Here is a 16,467-nt window from a genome sequence, read left to right on the forward strand (position 1 = left end):
GGAATCACTGAGTGTGTCAGTGTGGGAATGAGCATTAAAAAGATGAAGGAGCTTGAATTTTTATTTTAATCCTCACCTGAGGATATGTTTATTGATTTTTAGAGAGTAAGGGAAAGACAGAGAGAAACATCAATGGGTTGCCTTCTGTATGTGCCCCAACTGGGATTGAACTTACAACCTTTTAGTGTAAGGGATGATGCTCCAATCAACTGAGCCAGCCAGCCAGGGCAGTAGTTATTTTAATTTTTTAATCAATTTTTTTTATTGTTGTTCGAATACAGTTGTCTCCATTTTCACACCACCACTTTTTCCCCAGCCCCACCACCCCCACTCCCACCCTCTATCCTACCCGCCTTTGGCTTTGTCCATGGGTCCTTTATACATGTTCCTGGATGACCCTTTCCCTTCTTTCCCCCATTATCTCCTTCCCCCCTCCCCTCTGGTTACTGTCAGTTTGTTCTTTATTTCAATGTCTCTGGTTATATTTCTTTTGCTTGTTTGTTTTGTTGATTAGGTCCCACTTATAGGTGAGATCATATGGTATTTGTCTTTCACCACCTGGCTTACTTCACTTAGCATAATACTCTTCAGTTCCATCCATGCTGTCGAAAAGGGTAGAAGTTCCTTCTTTCTTTCTGCTGCATATTATTCCATTATGTAAATATACCACAGCTTTTTGATCCACTCATTTACCTAGGTTGCTTCCAACACTTGGCTATTATAAATTGCACTGCTATGAACATTGTGATGCATAGGTTCTTTTGAATTAGTGTTTCAGGATCCTTAGGATATAATCCAAGAAGTGGAATTGCTGGGTCAAAAGGCAGTTGCATTTTTAGTTTTCTGAGGATATTCCACGCTGTTTTTCCACAGTGGTTGCACCAGTCTGCATTCCCACCGACAGTGTACTAGTGTTCCCTTTTCTCCACAACCTTGCCAATACTTGTTTTTTGTTGATTTTTTTATGATGGCCACTCTGACCGGTGTGAAGTAGTATCTCATTGTGGTTTTAATTTGCATCTCTCTGATGGCTAGTGATGCTGAGCATCCTTTCTTATGTCTCTGGGCCCTCTGTATGTCCTCCTTGGAGAAGTGTCTGTTCAAGTCCTTTGCCCATTTTTTAATTGGATTGTTTGTCTTCCTGGTGTAGAGCCATGTGAGTTCTTTATATATTTTGGAGATCAAACCCTTGTCAGAGGTATCATTGACAAATATATTTTCCCATGTGGTCAGTTCCCTTTTCATTGTGTTGATACTTTATTTAGCTGTGCAGAAGCTTTTTATTTTGATGAAGTCCCATTTATTTATTCTTTCCTTGATGTCCCTTGCTCTAGGAGACATAACAGTGAAAATATTGAGCAGCTTGAGTTTTAAATGGAATAAATTACTTTTTAACCCACTCTGTCATAGGGACAGTTTAGTGCAAAAAACCCAAAACCCAAGCTAATTTAAGTCAAGGGATATCATTGTAAGGGACCGGCACAAGTCACAAAGTTCACAGCAAGAAGACAGTCCATGAGGACAGGTAAAAGGGATATGAAAGCCCTGAAATGGGAGGAGGAAGGAGGCTACATAAACATAGCAAAGCCATTTCTTCATAAGTGATTTGAGCTCAGTGCTTTTTGCTAATGCTTGTGAGAAGATGATGAAGCAGAAATAAGTCGTTGATAGTCAATGACTCCTTACTAAAGCTGAATTTTACACACATTTTTGAAAGAATCACAAACATTTTTCACAGACTTCTAGAGAGCAGTTTAGGATATTAGGAGATGTAGCAGAAAACAGATAAAAAGTTTAACTGAAAGAAGCAAAGTTTAGATGCATTAGTGTTATGGCAACCAGCCAGATTATTCCAATTACGCCCATGATTGGGTCCATAAATAATTTATAACCCACCATTTGTGTGGGGGGCAAAGGATTTCTAACAGAAAATGCTTAAGTAGCTGTTAAAGTCCTAATGATTTCTGATTCTGAATTCATCAGAACTCCTGGAGGCTATGATTCCATGGCTCTTCTTGAAGTAATTTGGCGAGGATGACTCAAGTATGGAGAGGAACCATTTTCAGTATCTCATTGGAACAGATTGTCAGAGAAGCAACAAGCTCCTCTCCCTTTGCTGTTATATTTGCCATTGGCTTTCAGTTAAAGCCAAAAGCCAAATCCATGAAAATCAGAAATAAAACCAAAAGCAAAGCTCCAGAGTCCCTATGATTAGCACTCAAATTTCTGAAGCCCCTCTCTGATAGTCTGCACTTGTTATTTCAGGTGTTTTTATGCTGTCTTGTGATTTTTCACAGCGTTTCTAGGTCTCCTTATTTTTCTTTAAAAATGTTTGAGTATGTTAACATGTATGGTATAGCTGATAAAATGCACCCTTCTTAAGTACAAAGCTCAATAAATGTTTTTGCAAATGGATTCATTCATGTGACCACCACCCAGACTGAGATAAGGAACATTCTGGCTCCCCAAAGGCTCCCTTACTGCTTCTCAGGATGCTTTCCGTCTCAGTAGAGACAGCTGGGGAGTGAAGCCCAGATGCTTGGCTACTATAGGATTCATATGGGGTCCACTGCAAGGAGACACTGAGGATACTTCCTCAGTGAGAACAACAGCCCAGCAACTGTGGGCAGACCATTTTAGAATCCAGATGCCCCAGGGGGCATTTGATAGTGAGACGTGTATTGGCCCAGCCACAGGAGAAAGGTCAACTGTAATCAAAACCCAAAAATTATTTAAAGTTTAAAAAAGGTGGCCTCAGACTCCAGAACCTGCAATCCTGCTACAGGGCGGGGGCACTTCCCCAAAGGGCCCACCACTTCCCACACAGAGCTCCTTCGGAGGACTACTCTCTCCCAGTGCCCTCGAATGACTGGCTCTGGGCTAGGAGAGGAAACACAATTCACCTGACTTATGAGTTAATTAAATTCCTGAGCCACAGCTGCACATCAACACTTCATAAATCAAACCTTTATTTCCTAGAGACATGAAGTTTTATAAACTAGAATTTGGTTTCTGGGAATCCATTGATTTCACAAAGTTATAAAAATTGATGATAAAAATACAACAAACACACACACACGACAAAGGTATATTAATTAGAAAGAAGCAAATAATACAAAACTAATGTTATAAATGTGAAATTGGGTGGCCTTTTCTGCAAGGGCTGGATTAACTAGGGTAACCTAAATGAGATTTAGAGTAGAGGTGTGTTGTATTTATTTATATTTTGAGTGAAATTTCCCTGGAGCAAAAATAAGCATTCTTTACTGTTCTAAGGACTTTTGAATGGAGCTCAAGTCAGGGGCATCTTACTCAAAGCCTTCCATGGCATGAAGTCATCTGAATCTTTGGACAGTATCATTGCTGCTGCTTTGGTATCTCTCCTGCTTTGTCAGAAGTTGCTGGATGACTGCATGTGAGATTTGCTTATTACACGGAGGGTATTACGGATCAGAAAGGATGTAATGATGGGGGGCGGGGTGACCATTCCTGTGGTGGGCAGTCAGGGATCAGCCTGACTTAGCAGCCTGACACAAAGCCTTCAGGGTCTCTACAGAGCTTTCTAGACACCTCCACCTGGCTCCCCGAGGGTCCAGGGTTCTAGGCAGTGGGGTTAGAGGTGCAATAAATCAGGGTTAAGGGCAAAATGAGGGAAAGTGGAAGGGGTGGTTTCCAGTAATTCACTATGCTATTTTTATAGTCTGCCCAAAGCAGTCAGAGCTGAAAAACAAGAATCTCAAAGGATTGAGGGAAGCCTGTTCATATTTTAATGTGCATGGGAATCACTGTGGATCTTCTCAGAGGGCAGATTCTGATTTGGCAGGTCTGAGGTGGGGCTTGAGAATGGGCATTTCTAATACCTCTCAGTTGATGCTGATGCTGTGGGTCTGAGGCCCACCACTGGAGTAACAAAAGTTCACAGATAGGTGGTCATGGAGCAGTTGTTCATGCCTTGCCTTTACTTTGTGCGAAGTGTGTGTCTGTGCTAGACAATACTTCCCTTGGATCCCTATCCAGAAACACTTAACCTTGGGTCATCAGTACTTGTACTCTTGGTAGTTTTATATTTGGTTGTATTAATTAGTCAATTCAATATTTAAGTCTTCTATGAGTCAAAATAGAATAAGGCTTTTTAAAGGGGCTCTACTGAAATTCTTAGTCTTCTGTGGTGTGCCCTTCTCCCGACCAGTCCCCTCCTCCTCTGGTCCCTAGAAATCTCACTCTGATCATTTTCATTTTTCGTTCTTTGACTAAAGGCTTCTTGTGTCTGATAAACACTTGCTTTAATTTTCCTCATCTCCCACTGTTAATAAAAAAGTGATCCATGCTGGTGATTCTGTGTCATTTTGAATGTACAGGAAATTTGAAATCAATGAATGAGCTACACAGTATAGTTCAGATGAAATTCTGGGGTTGGAAACGTATGCTTACAAAAAAAATAAATGAGTAAATATAATTTGGGCTGGATAAAGCATTGGAAGATTTATTGCAAGCTGACTTATTGCTAGCTAAAATTCAACCCAGAGTTAACAAACCAGATCTAAAATTCCTGCTGATTTGGAAGACACCCCTGTGATTTCTCATCACAGACACCTGACAGGACATGGAAGTGGGCACTGACCTGCTCCTTCTGTGTCCCTAGTACAATTACAGGACCCCCTTGGAAATTTGTGAGGCTTGGAGAAAGAATACAAATAGAGGCCCTCAAACCATTAGTCTAAAATTTGAAGTTATAAATCAAGCTAACATACTGTAAGTAAAATGTTTTATCTTCTGTATATCTCTAGGGTCACTTGGAAGGCCAGGTTCAATGTCAGAATTCTTGCATTCCTTGGATTTCTGAGCCAAAACATGGTGGTGCCTAGATAACAGACTTTTTGTTTGTGGCCCTCCACCTGTTCTCCTTCTCTTACACTCTCAGCTGCATTCCACACCCAGGGAGACCTTGCTCCCACCTGTCTGGACACACCGCCTTTGGTCCAAGCTCCTTCCAGACCCCTCCTAAAAGCAGCCCTTGACTATTCCTCAAACTCAGGGGAGTGCACACCTAGGGTGTGGTCTGTCCCTAGAAGCACCTGAGATCCACTCAGCTCCCTGGAGGGAGGGGTCAGGTTGTGCTGGAAGGTGAAGGAGGAAGGAATTGTCTAGTCTTCAGGGTCACTATAAAGGGAGACGTCTCCAAGGATTCGGGAGCTGTGATATACTTCTCCTGGGACATCCCACAGGCTCTGCACTATGGGTTCAGCTCTATGAACCTGGTCAGGCCCTTGTCTTGGGCAAAATCCATACACAGATTTTCAAATTTGCTCTGTTAAATTGGCAATTAGCTCTTCACAGGAATCACTGCTGCATTTCTGGCATGGATAACAGTGCAGGGCTGGGGGGCAGGAACCTCCCCTATAATTTCATTCATTTTCTATTGGAGAGAAGCAAAAGCAGAGTGCAAGCTTCTACAGTGGCTGATGGCTTAATTGCCACATGTATCTCGTGGGGAGCACTTACTTGGCATCCAGAGGCTTGATTCCCTGGCCCTGGGAAGCAGCTGACACCTGGAAGGGGCCAAAAGTGTTGGTGGCTGCCACCCAGCAGTGAAGAAAGAATTGGAAGCATTCCCCCCTTGCTCCCATTTGAATCACCTCTTTGTTTTTAAGAACCATGTGATCTGGTGACATTTTAGCCACTGGTGACTGCACCTTAGTTGTTTATAAACGTTTCCCCAAGTATCGAGTGCAGTGCCTGGCACAGGCTCGGGGATTAGCAATGTCTTTGATAAAAACACACGGGCTCTCAGATGGCTCTTAGTGAGTAGCTCAGTAACAATCCTAGTCTCCACACTCCACACCTTCCCCTTTTGGGAGACTGTTATTGCTCAACAAATACTCCTCTTCCCCTCTCCTGTCTGAGGTGGAATGCACTTCCCCACCCCACTGATGTTGGACTTGGCCTTGTGACTTACTTTGGCTAATGGACTATAAACTGATGTGATGCAAGCAGAGGCTTTAGATTATATGGTCTCACTTATTTCAGTTTAAATGCAGTGTGGTATGGTAGTTTCCTTTTTTCATGGCCAAATAATTTTTAAAGAGATAGTGGAAATATCGTCTGTTTATCCGCCCTATGTGTCGAAGTGGAAAACGCTATAAGAGCAGTGCTTTAGAAGTTGCCAGGTCAGTCACCTGGCCCTGCTACTGTTAAGAAGACAGAACAGTGTGCAGTGAGGCTTATGGCTGGTGGAGGGGAGGGGTTGGGATGAAGCATCATGATTGACCTCATGAGCACTTTGAGGATGGGAAACGGGTCATTTATCCCTTCAAAGTACTCTGTTTCAATCTACCCAAGTGTGGAAGAAGAAACTTATTTCTCCTAATCTGGCCCATTTTTTCATGACCCATTTAGGTTTCCACTAAATTCCTCCAGCTGTCTCTCCCATCTTTGGCTCATTGGTCATGGGTTCGATCCCCCGTGAGGGCACATACTTAGGTTGAAGGAAGGATTTGAGAAAACACTACCCTTGCTACACCAAAGGCTCCCGAAGAAACACATTAACATTATTCCTCTTTGTTTCTCCAGCACCTACATGGGTCAATCTAAAAGAACAAAGTCAAAGCAACCAAAAGCAATGGTATTTCTTAAATGCCATCATAGAGATCGAAGTCCTTGGCAATACTTCTTCCAACACCCTTCTCTTCTTCTGTCAGCTGCCCTCAGTACCCCATGGGTGCTGACTCCCCTTTCTTCCACAGCTCCCCCTCCCATAACCCCCATTAGTCATTCTATTTCTTTCTCTCCTTGCCCATTCCTCCTCAAGACCAGTCTGGCAAACCCTGGAAGGATGGGAGACCTACCTAGTGGCCCATCTCAGAATTCAATTGATTATAGAATTCAGTTGATTGTCTCCTGAGGAGACAAAACCAAGAAGCTGGGACATTCTCACATCATTATCTAAGTTTGTCCAAATTGGAACAGCTAAAACATGGTAGCTTCCTACTATTTGTCCACCTGGTTGGGTGGCTCAGTTGGTTGGAGCATCGTCCAGTACACCAAAGGCTTGAGGGTTCGATCCCCTGTGAGGGCACATACTTAGGTTTCAGGTTCCATCCACCATAGGAGCTCATAAGGGAGGCAACTGGTGTATGTTTTTCTCTCACATAGATATTTCTCTCTCTCTCTCTCTCTCTCTCTCTCTCTCTCTCTCTGTCTTCCTCTCTCTCTAAAGTCAATACATATATCCTCGGGTGAGGTGTTTTTTCTTTTTTAAGTTCCTTGAAAATAACATAGTAGGGGAGCCATGAGCTGTCAGTCTCTGCCACTCTGAGTCAGCGCAGTCGGTCGAGGGACTCACCCAGTCAACACTGGGTGGCTCTGGGCCCCTTGGACTTGCGGTCCAGAGGGCATCACGGACAACAGGGAGTTAACAGAATACTTTAAGTCTCAAATGAAAGAAGACCCTGGCATGGCCTCAGCAGTGGTTGCCAGAGTTCTTGAAGCGAGACAAAGGGGAGACAATGCAGGGCCTGAGAGGGAATCTCACCAGAGCCATAGGAACCTTGTGTGGCCTGGACTCCTCGTGGCTGTGTCCTGGGGGCTGGAAGGAACTGGTGCTTCATCAGCCTTACCTCCCTGGAACACTCTGATTTCTCCAAATGTAAAATGATCATGATTGAGCAAGGAGAGCTTTTTCTTAGGAGAATATCATTGTTCAGAAGTAAAATTGCAGATCTGTGCCATACTTTCATTGAAGACACGGTAAAAATATTAACTCGCACATACTCCTGAGTAGTCCTGAGGGTCCTAGAAGCAGCTGTGGCGGCCAAGAAGCATTTCAGTGTGTCATTACTGTCATAGTCTAACTTACCTGGTAGGAAAATGGCCAAAGCCCTCTGCCAGCTCAATGTCCCTGTCACCGCCGTCCTGGATGCTGCTGTTGGCTATATCACAGAGAAAGTGGATCTTGTCATAGTTGGTGCAGAAGGAGCTCTTGAAAACTGAGGAATTATTAACAAGATTGGAACCAACCAGATGGCCATGTGCACCAGAACACAAAACAAGCCACTTTATGTGGTTGTGGAAAATTTCAAGTTTGTACAGCTCTTCCCACTAAACCAGCAAGACATCCTGTTTAAGTACAAGGCAGCTACTCTGCAGTCTGTGCGGACTGGACGTGATCTCAAAGAGGAGCACCCACAGGTCAACTACACCTCCCCTTCCTTAATAACACTGCTGTTTATAGACCTGGGGGTCAGCAGTCAGCTGACAAGTCCTCAGCCAGCTGACAAGCACTCAGCAGTCAGCAATGATCTCATCAAGCTGAATCTGTAACCACGGGACCCTCTCCTGCCTCACGCAGCTTATGTAGCTGGGGCAGGGTGAGGAGCCACTTGACCCCTCGGTAAGCCAGGCCAAGATGGAATTTGTTTTTTTAATGAAGATGTATGGACTAAGGACTTTAAATCATAAGCTTTGGTGAATTTTTTATTTATTTCAGTCCCATTTAAACATGCTCATTGTTCCCCTAAAACTAAACCTAAATTTTACTGACAGTTTCCAGACACTTTTTATTTATTTCCTGTTTCCAGAACCACACATTAGATTATTGGGTACTTAAATGATGAAAGAAGATGAGCCCAGTCTCCCTCCCTGCACCTTCCTTTGCACTACATGCTAGTTTGCATGTATTGCAGAGATGCAGGCCTGACAAAACAGGTATCTCACTGCAGCCGGGTGCCCCTTTGGTGACTGACTAACAGCTACCCAGGTCATGTGATACATATGATGCCTTATAAGAAAGTCAGGAAACACCTGCTCAGTTGGCATCAGGCTCCCAGTGGTGAACTCGAGTCAGGAGCTGCCATCCCCTGGACAGGATCAAGCCCAATGGAGCAGAGACTACCCAGAGAGCCCAGGGAAGGCAGAAACAGCAGTTATCAGGGGTCTCCTGCATGGCCCACCACTTATGAAGATGCCTTCCAGAACATTTGTAAACTTATATTCTGTATCTATGAAAGATGTGAATCTTAACAGGTTTGGGACCTGAACAGCTTACAAAAATTATACTTGGGAATACGCTCAGCATCTTTTCAAAGAAATGACATGAAAGATTTTGAACCAGAACAAAAAAAAACATAGTAGGAAACCGAAGAACTATTTGTTGAGTGAATGAATGAATGATCCAATGAATCAGTGAAGGCTCTAGTTCCAACCTCTTATTTTCAAATGAGGCCCAGAGAACTGAAGGGACTTGTCCAAAATCTCCCCAAGTTAGTGGCTGAGTAAGAACAAGAACTCAGTCTTCTAATATAGGCTCTTTCCACCATAGCCACTCTGAGCTGTTATTAACTCTGAGCTATTGTTAATGTTTCTTACAGATGGAGGTGAATGTACAATTTATCATATGTACCTGGGTGCTTTTAAAGGGAAAGAGAGTGATATTAATTAATAATCTTGCGAGAACAGTAGGTGAAAACTAGGGTGGTCCTGGGCAAACTGGGATACATGGCCACCCCACCTGTAGGTCTTAATTCATTGGACGGCAATGACTGTGAAGACAGAACTCCTCTCCTGCACTTCTTTGTCCTTCCCACAGCATGGAGGGCTGGTTGCTGGGTTCCACATTGCACTTTGCTGGAAGGAGACCTTCTTGCACACAGAATGATTGGAATTCCTCTGTAGCTCTTGGGGTGATGTTACGGAGCTTAGATGAGCCACATGTCTGCATTCAGAACACGTGTATTTACTGAATTTTACTCATACTGACACACTGCATTCATAAGGTCACAGGAGTAACAGGCTTTTGAAACTCTTCAATCCTTTGGCTTTAGACAGCCCAGGATCTAGGAAAAAGACAGGGAGAAGCAGAGTAGGGAGTAAGGGTGGGAGAAGGAGCTGGAGGGGAAGGCAGAAGAAGAGGAGTGGGAATAGAAAATATGTAACAGGAAAATAAAGAGGAAGACAGTAGAAGGAGAGGAAGCAAAGGAGGAAATATGTGCACTGAGAGGGAGCAGGAAGTCTTGAGTAAGAGAGAAAAAAGAGAGGTAAAGAACACGAGGGTGGCAGGGCAGAGTAAGCTGAGACAGTCCTTATACAATGCTGCTGAGGGTCTGGGCCTGTTTATCTGTAGTCCCTACACTTGCTGATACCACATCAGGTAAATCTGGTAAATAAAAATCTGGCTTAATGTATCACCTGATTCTACAAAAGGATGAGAGTAGTTGGCATCCCTTGTTTTTTCTGTCCCTCGCCCATCCCCCTCCTCTGATAACAGTAACTTGATTTTCCTTAGGGAACACTGGTTCTCCAGGCTCAGCTCTGTGGTTCAGATTGAGCAGAGCATATCTCCCAGGTCCCAGGTGGCCATGTGGCCCAGGCCTTGACAATTGGAACACTCTGGTCCCTGGCCTTTGTGAAAGAGCCAGGGCAGGGCAGCTTCTATTTCTGTCCTCTACTCTTCTCTCTCCCTCCCTCCCTTCTTACCTTCTTCCCCTCCTCTTTTTCTTCCTCCCCAGTGTCCTACTATGTATCTTTGTCAAAATCTCTGTCCCTTGGTTCATTATTAGCACCTTTAAAACATGAATCTTGTGAAGCATAATCAAGAGACACAAAGGCACCTCCATCAATGAGCAAGGAAGGAAAACAACCCCAGTGGTTGTAAAGGCTTTAGATGGATATTGGAGATAATTCCATCTTTCCCAAACTGCAAAACAATCCCTCAAGCCTTTCCAAGAGGATGGACTGGGCCCTACTTGTCCACTGATCTTCATTTTGCCCCCTGGTGGCCACAATTCCACCAGCTTGTACAGTTTTTTCATGGCCCTGTCTGGCCTCTCCTCATTTTCTGGTTGTTCCTGAGCCAAGCAGGCCCGGATTCCTTGTCCTTCTTAATTTCGACCCTTCCTTTGGCCAGGCTGAGCTGAATGGTCCATAGGGATCTGGGATGGAATGTCAGGCTGCCTGTAGCTCTCTCCATTTAAAACAACATGTTTGGGGCAAACTAGTCATATTAATTTCCAGCTGCTGCACCTGAAAGAGTCTAAGGCACAGGTGGCAAACACAAGGCCCATGGGCCGAATCAGGTCCTTCACCTTGTTTTATATCTGGCCTGGCACCTTGCAGAAACAAGCACCGAGCTCCTTGCCCCTAGTTAAGAAGTAGTTACATTTATACAGTCCTAAAATTATATTCGGCTCTTTGAAGGCAACCACAAGGCTGATGTGGCCCCCAGTGAAAATGAGTTTGACACCTCTGGTCTAAGGTCAGACACTCATGCTGGGTGAGGGGTAGTGGTCTCTGAGGAGGTACAGTGGTGGTCCCAGTCCAGTGGTGATGGGGCCCTGAAACTGACCTAACAGGCCATTGCAAGTTTGGGGACTATGGCATTTCTACATTTTACAGATGAATTAATGCAGAGAATGAGAAACTTAGAGCTGCAAAGGACTTGAGAGATCCAGTGATCTGGTTCTTTCCTTTGGTCCTTGTAGTTAAAGGAGCTTCCAGATCATAAAAAGCCCCTTAATGGTAGAACTGAGGTTTGTAATCTGAGCCATGGTCTCTCTCTAAGGCCTCCACGCTTCTCATTCCTACCACCAGCAGACTCCATAGGCAGCTGACTTCTTTTATTCCCCCCATACTGCCCTGACCACTTGGCTAGTTCATTGAAGAAAGTTTGCCAGCCCAAGGAACATTCCATCATCTCTTTCTCCCAACATATCAAGATCTGTGGGGGATCTGGTTTGTGTCATCTTGGCTTAGCTGGAACTGGGTTTCCCAGAATTCCCCTTGTTGCATGGATCCAGGTGAGCCTGCACCACAGGAGACATCCTGAAGTAAGGCTGGGCAGATGGAAATGAAGCAGCAGCCATATTCACTGTGTTGTTGGAAGGTTGGTGCAGGACACAGGGTGCTGTTGGTGCTCATACATGGTGTTACTCATCTGCTTGTGTCAGGTACAACAGCCCAGACACAACTCCAGCAGCTGTTTCAGTCCTCCTTCAGCTTCTGCATCTCCTGGGGTAGGTGTATGTGCAGTTCTATGTTACGGCACCAGCTTCTCAGGCAGACCTCCCATCACTGAAGGTGGAGGCTTGTGGCAGTGGGAGAGCAATGCAGACTCCACTTCATCCTGGAAGGGCCCTGTTTGTCTTTCCTTTTCCTACTTCACATTAATCTGTCCTTCCTGATTGCCTGCTGTAGCAGGTGCAGAAGCAATGGCCTCTCAAAGACTGTTTCATCAGCTCCCACAGTTGCATATGGTCCCATATTGAATCTGCTATTAGATGTCTCTCCTAGTGGTCCTACTTCTCCAATCAAATCCTGATTATTATAGGAGGAGACACAATAGATTCCATAAACACAATTTTTTATATTATTTGCTCTCAGCAAGGGCTTATTTACAAAGTTGCTCTAGTGTAAAAAATCTATGGGCAGAAGAATCAAATATTTCACCTGCAATAGAACTTTCTAACTTGGAGGCAAGCACAGTGACTATAACTGGTCTTTTCATATCCCATATCACAGATAACTGGTGCTATGCCTGAGCATGTCTTGCAATCCCATTTTGAAACTGTGCTCTATCCCTGACAGCTCTTTGATCCAGAAACTTCCTGACAGGAGAGCTGGATGGGTCCGGCTGTCCTTTCCTGCTCCCTTCTCTCATGGTGGAAGTTGCACTGTCTATTCAGCCAGTCTCTGATGCTCCCTGGTGACCTATCTGAAGCTATTTTTTAAAAGTAATTTGTTTATTATTATTATTAATCCTCACTTGAGGACATGTTTCCATTGATTTTAGAGAGAGAGGAAGGGAGAGGGAGAGAAACACCGATTAGTTGCTTCCCCTGCCTGCCTCAGCCAGGGATCAAAGCCACATCCTAGGTATGTGCCCTGATGGAGGATCAAACCGGAAACCCTCCCGTGCACATGCACGGATGATTCCCTAACCAACCGAGCCCCATGACCAGGGCTCTGAAGCTGTTTTGATGGGTTCTTTCAATAACTTGACAAGGCTCACGATGGCTGTCACGATTTCTCCTTGAAGATGCGTGTTGTCTGAGAACCATAAGCAGTGCGGGCCTCTCCAGCTAAGGTTTATGCCGGCTGCCTAATTCATTCTTTTATGGCAACGTAGACACCTTTATCTTCTAGGATGGGCCAGGGAGCCCATCCTAGAAGACACTTTTTATCATTTTAATTCTAAAGGCAGGCCAAGTGGCATCATGGTTAAGCCCCAACTGACTCTGCTTGATAGTTTCTTCATCCGTGAAATGAGGATCTGGGGAAAGTCAAGTGGAATAAACATATGTGAAGTGCAGAGCAGAGTGAGGGCCTCGCTGCCTAGGAGCTCACTCCACCATCAGCCTCTGCTGAAATGGCTCCAGGTCAAGAGAACTGGAGAGCTGGGCATTCACACTGGAGTCACTTCAGTTCTTCCTCCTCCTTTGTGTCATCTTAGAGCAGTCACCCATCAGAAAAAGTCTTCCAATGTATTGTTCTTCTCTTCCAACCTCAGTGTTATTTCACTGCCTCCCTTCTGAATTCAAACCTGGGTCGGAACCATAACTGCCCTCCACTCCCACTGCAGTGCTCTCAGAGCCTCTTAGCTGGCCCCTCACTGCCCAGTAAGGCAGCAGAGATCAGCTTCCCACCCCATCCTACCCTCTCATGCTGGGGATTTATAGCCAATGGGTAGAGTAAGAGAATCTGTCGGTGGATGATTATTAAGAGGAACCTGAGTACATAGTAAGGGAGATTCTCACTAAAGTCACTTAGTAGGATTCTTGCTAAAACTTGGTTCAGCCAGATTCTCTACTAAAGTTGGGGTCAACAGGCCAAGGACTGGACTTAGTCGAGAAGAAGGCTCAGAGGAGCCTGACTAGAGTTCGGTCAAGGGAGGAGTGAATCCTTGTTGTCCCTATTTTACATTGTCCCCATTTCACAGGAACTCAGAGGAGAGAGGTGAGTTGGCTCCCTACAGCCACACAGGGAACCAGCAGCAGAACCTTGATTGCATTAGTTTCCTGTTGCCACAAAATACCAAAAACCTATGGCTTAAAACAACAGAAATTTATTACCTTATAGTTTGGAAAGTCAAAAGTTCTAAAATTAAGGTGTTGGCAGGGCTATGTTCTTTCTGGAGGCTCTTGGAGAGGATTTATTTTCTTGTCTTTTCTACCTTGTACATGCTGCCTGTGTTTCTTGTAGCTTCATTTTCAAAGCATTACCACTCCAGTCGCTGACTCCATCATCACATCTCTTTCTCTGACTCACCTGCTACTCTTCCCTTCTAAGGACCCTGGAGATCAACTCGTGCCCACCTGGATATTTCAGAATAATCTCCCACCTCCAAAACTTTAACTTAATCACATCTGCAAAGTCCCTTTAGCTATGTAAGGTAACATATTTATAGATTTCAGAGATTAGGGCATGGATTTTGGGACACGTTAGTCAGGATTCTTCAAAGAAAAAGAATCAATAGGATTTGTTTGTTGTTTGTTTGTTCACTTTTATTATAAGAATTGGCTCACACAGTTATGAAAACTGAGAAGTTCCATGATCTGCTGCTGTCTGCAAGCTGGAGAACCAGGAAAGTGGGTAGTAATTCAGTGCAAGTCTAAAGGCCTGAAAACCATGGGAATCAATGATATAAGTGCTAGTCCAACTCCAAAGGCTCAAGAATCAAGGGTCCAATGGCATAAGTCCTGGTCCAAGTCTGAAGGTCAGAGAACCAGGAATGCTGTTGTCTGAGGGCAGGAGAAGCCCAGGTCAGGCAACAAGAGCAAATTTGCCCTTCTTCCTCCTTTTTGTTCCATTTAGCTCTCAATGGATTGGGTGGTGCCTACCCACATTAGTGAGAGTGATCTTTACTCAGCCTACAGATCCAAATGTTAGTCTCTTTTGGAAACATCCTCACAGATATACCCAGAAATAATGTTTTACCAGCTACTTGGGCATTCCTTAGGCTGGTCAAGTTGACACATAAAATGAACCATGACAGAGGCCTTATTCTGTCTCCTACAATGATGTAAATCCTGGTCTTCATGATCCTAAAAGCTACACTCATCTAAGGTGATGTACCCTGCTCCTATAGCCCTTGGCTGGAGCAAGGTCAACACACACAGAGAAAGTGTTTCTCTGGGTATCTACTGAGACACCAAGCTTTCTCTGAGCTCTGCCATGCACACTGGTGATCATAGCAATAGCGATGAGATCAGCGCTTGGTGTGGTGCTCAGACCCCTCTGTGTGCCCTTCACAGTTAAGCATTTTTCTCTTTGAAGAGGGTGTCTGCATCAGCTAGGCTCCTGACATCCCACCCAAAGGGATGATTGTAACCACTTTATTAAAGAAAAAGAATGCTTTCACAACCCTCTAAAGCCTGTGCCACAAACAATCTTTAAAAAGTCATGACAATGTAAATGGTGACTAGTAATTTAAAATAAAATACGAATATCACCACTTTGAGAAGATGGGATTGGGAATTTATAAAGTTAACTCTTCATCTAGCATAGCAGGAAGCTGAGATTATTTAAAACTGATAAATAACACAATTATGGCCTAAGTACATTACTTAGAACATTGAAGAAAGCAACTAGAAGATGAAGAGAATTAAATGTTTAGAAGTTTCTGGGGAACAGAGCTTGGAGCATAAGACCCAGATTTTTTATTAAAAGCTTTTGGGATATATTCATTTAAAGCTAGACCATAAAAAAATAAAACCCATATCTATTCTTAGTTTATAATTGGGGAAATGTAATGACTGGAAATTGGGTAGATCATTTAAGAGCTTCCCTAGTATAGAATTTCAATCTGTTTGCAAATAGAGGGGAAGAAAAATAAGAGAAGGGAAAAAAAAACTTTTGCTGTAATACATAGAAACTAAAGTCATGTGTGGATGAGTAGCCAAGTCTTTATTTCCCTGCAATCCCAATTCAGCACAAATAAGCAATTAAGTCCAACTTTAAAGCCAGATAAAATCATGTCACTATTATGCTTCCACCAGCATTTGAACCACTTTTGTACATTATATATAATCTTTCTGTCATTCCATACATATATACACTCATATTCTACAAATACCAAGCAGATTTGCCTTTACCTACTAAGAAACAGAACCAAACAATAACTAATCCTGTGAAATGCCTGGTCTCATCTCCCTGCAGGGCTGAGACCAGCATCCTGCCTTTGGTGAGGACTCATCCTAAAATACATGAGGTTATTGCCTTATGCAAGGAGGCAGCCTCTCTGTGGGTATGGGGAATAAGAGGCTACAGATGCCTAAAATACCACCCTGCCCAAAAATGGCCCTCCAACAACTACTGCCCGGGTTGCCGATTCCTGGACTGGAATTTCCAGCCCCACATACTTCTCTGGGTTAAAGTCCAGTCCTCCCTACCCCCAACCCCAAGATCCAAGTAAAACATCGGTAAATGAATTAGGAAGAGTAGGAAAAAGGAGAGAAAGCTCTTCTCTGTTCTCTCCAC

The 16,467-nt window shown here is 44.0% G+C and overlaps 1 pseudogene; it reads left to right on the plus strand.

The window, feature by feature from the left end:
• The first annotated feature begins 6,117 nt into the window (after positions 1 to 6,117).
• LOC112303665 (translation initiation factor eIF2B subunit alpha pseudogene) lies at positions 6,118 to 8,319 on the plus strand (annotated as a pseudogene).
• Positions 8,320 to 16,467: the final 8,148 nt, after the last annotated feature.

Source organism: Desmodus rotundus, chromosome 6, assembly GCF_022682495.2.
Source record: "Desmodus rotundus isolate HL8 chromosome 6, HLdesRot8A.1, whole genome shotgun sequence".
NCBI lineage: Eukaryota > Metazoa > Chordata > Mammalia > Chiroptera > Phyllostomidae > Desmodus > Desmodus rotundus.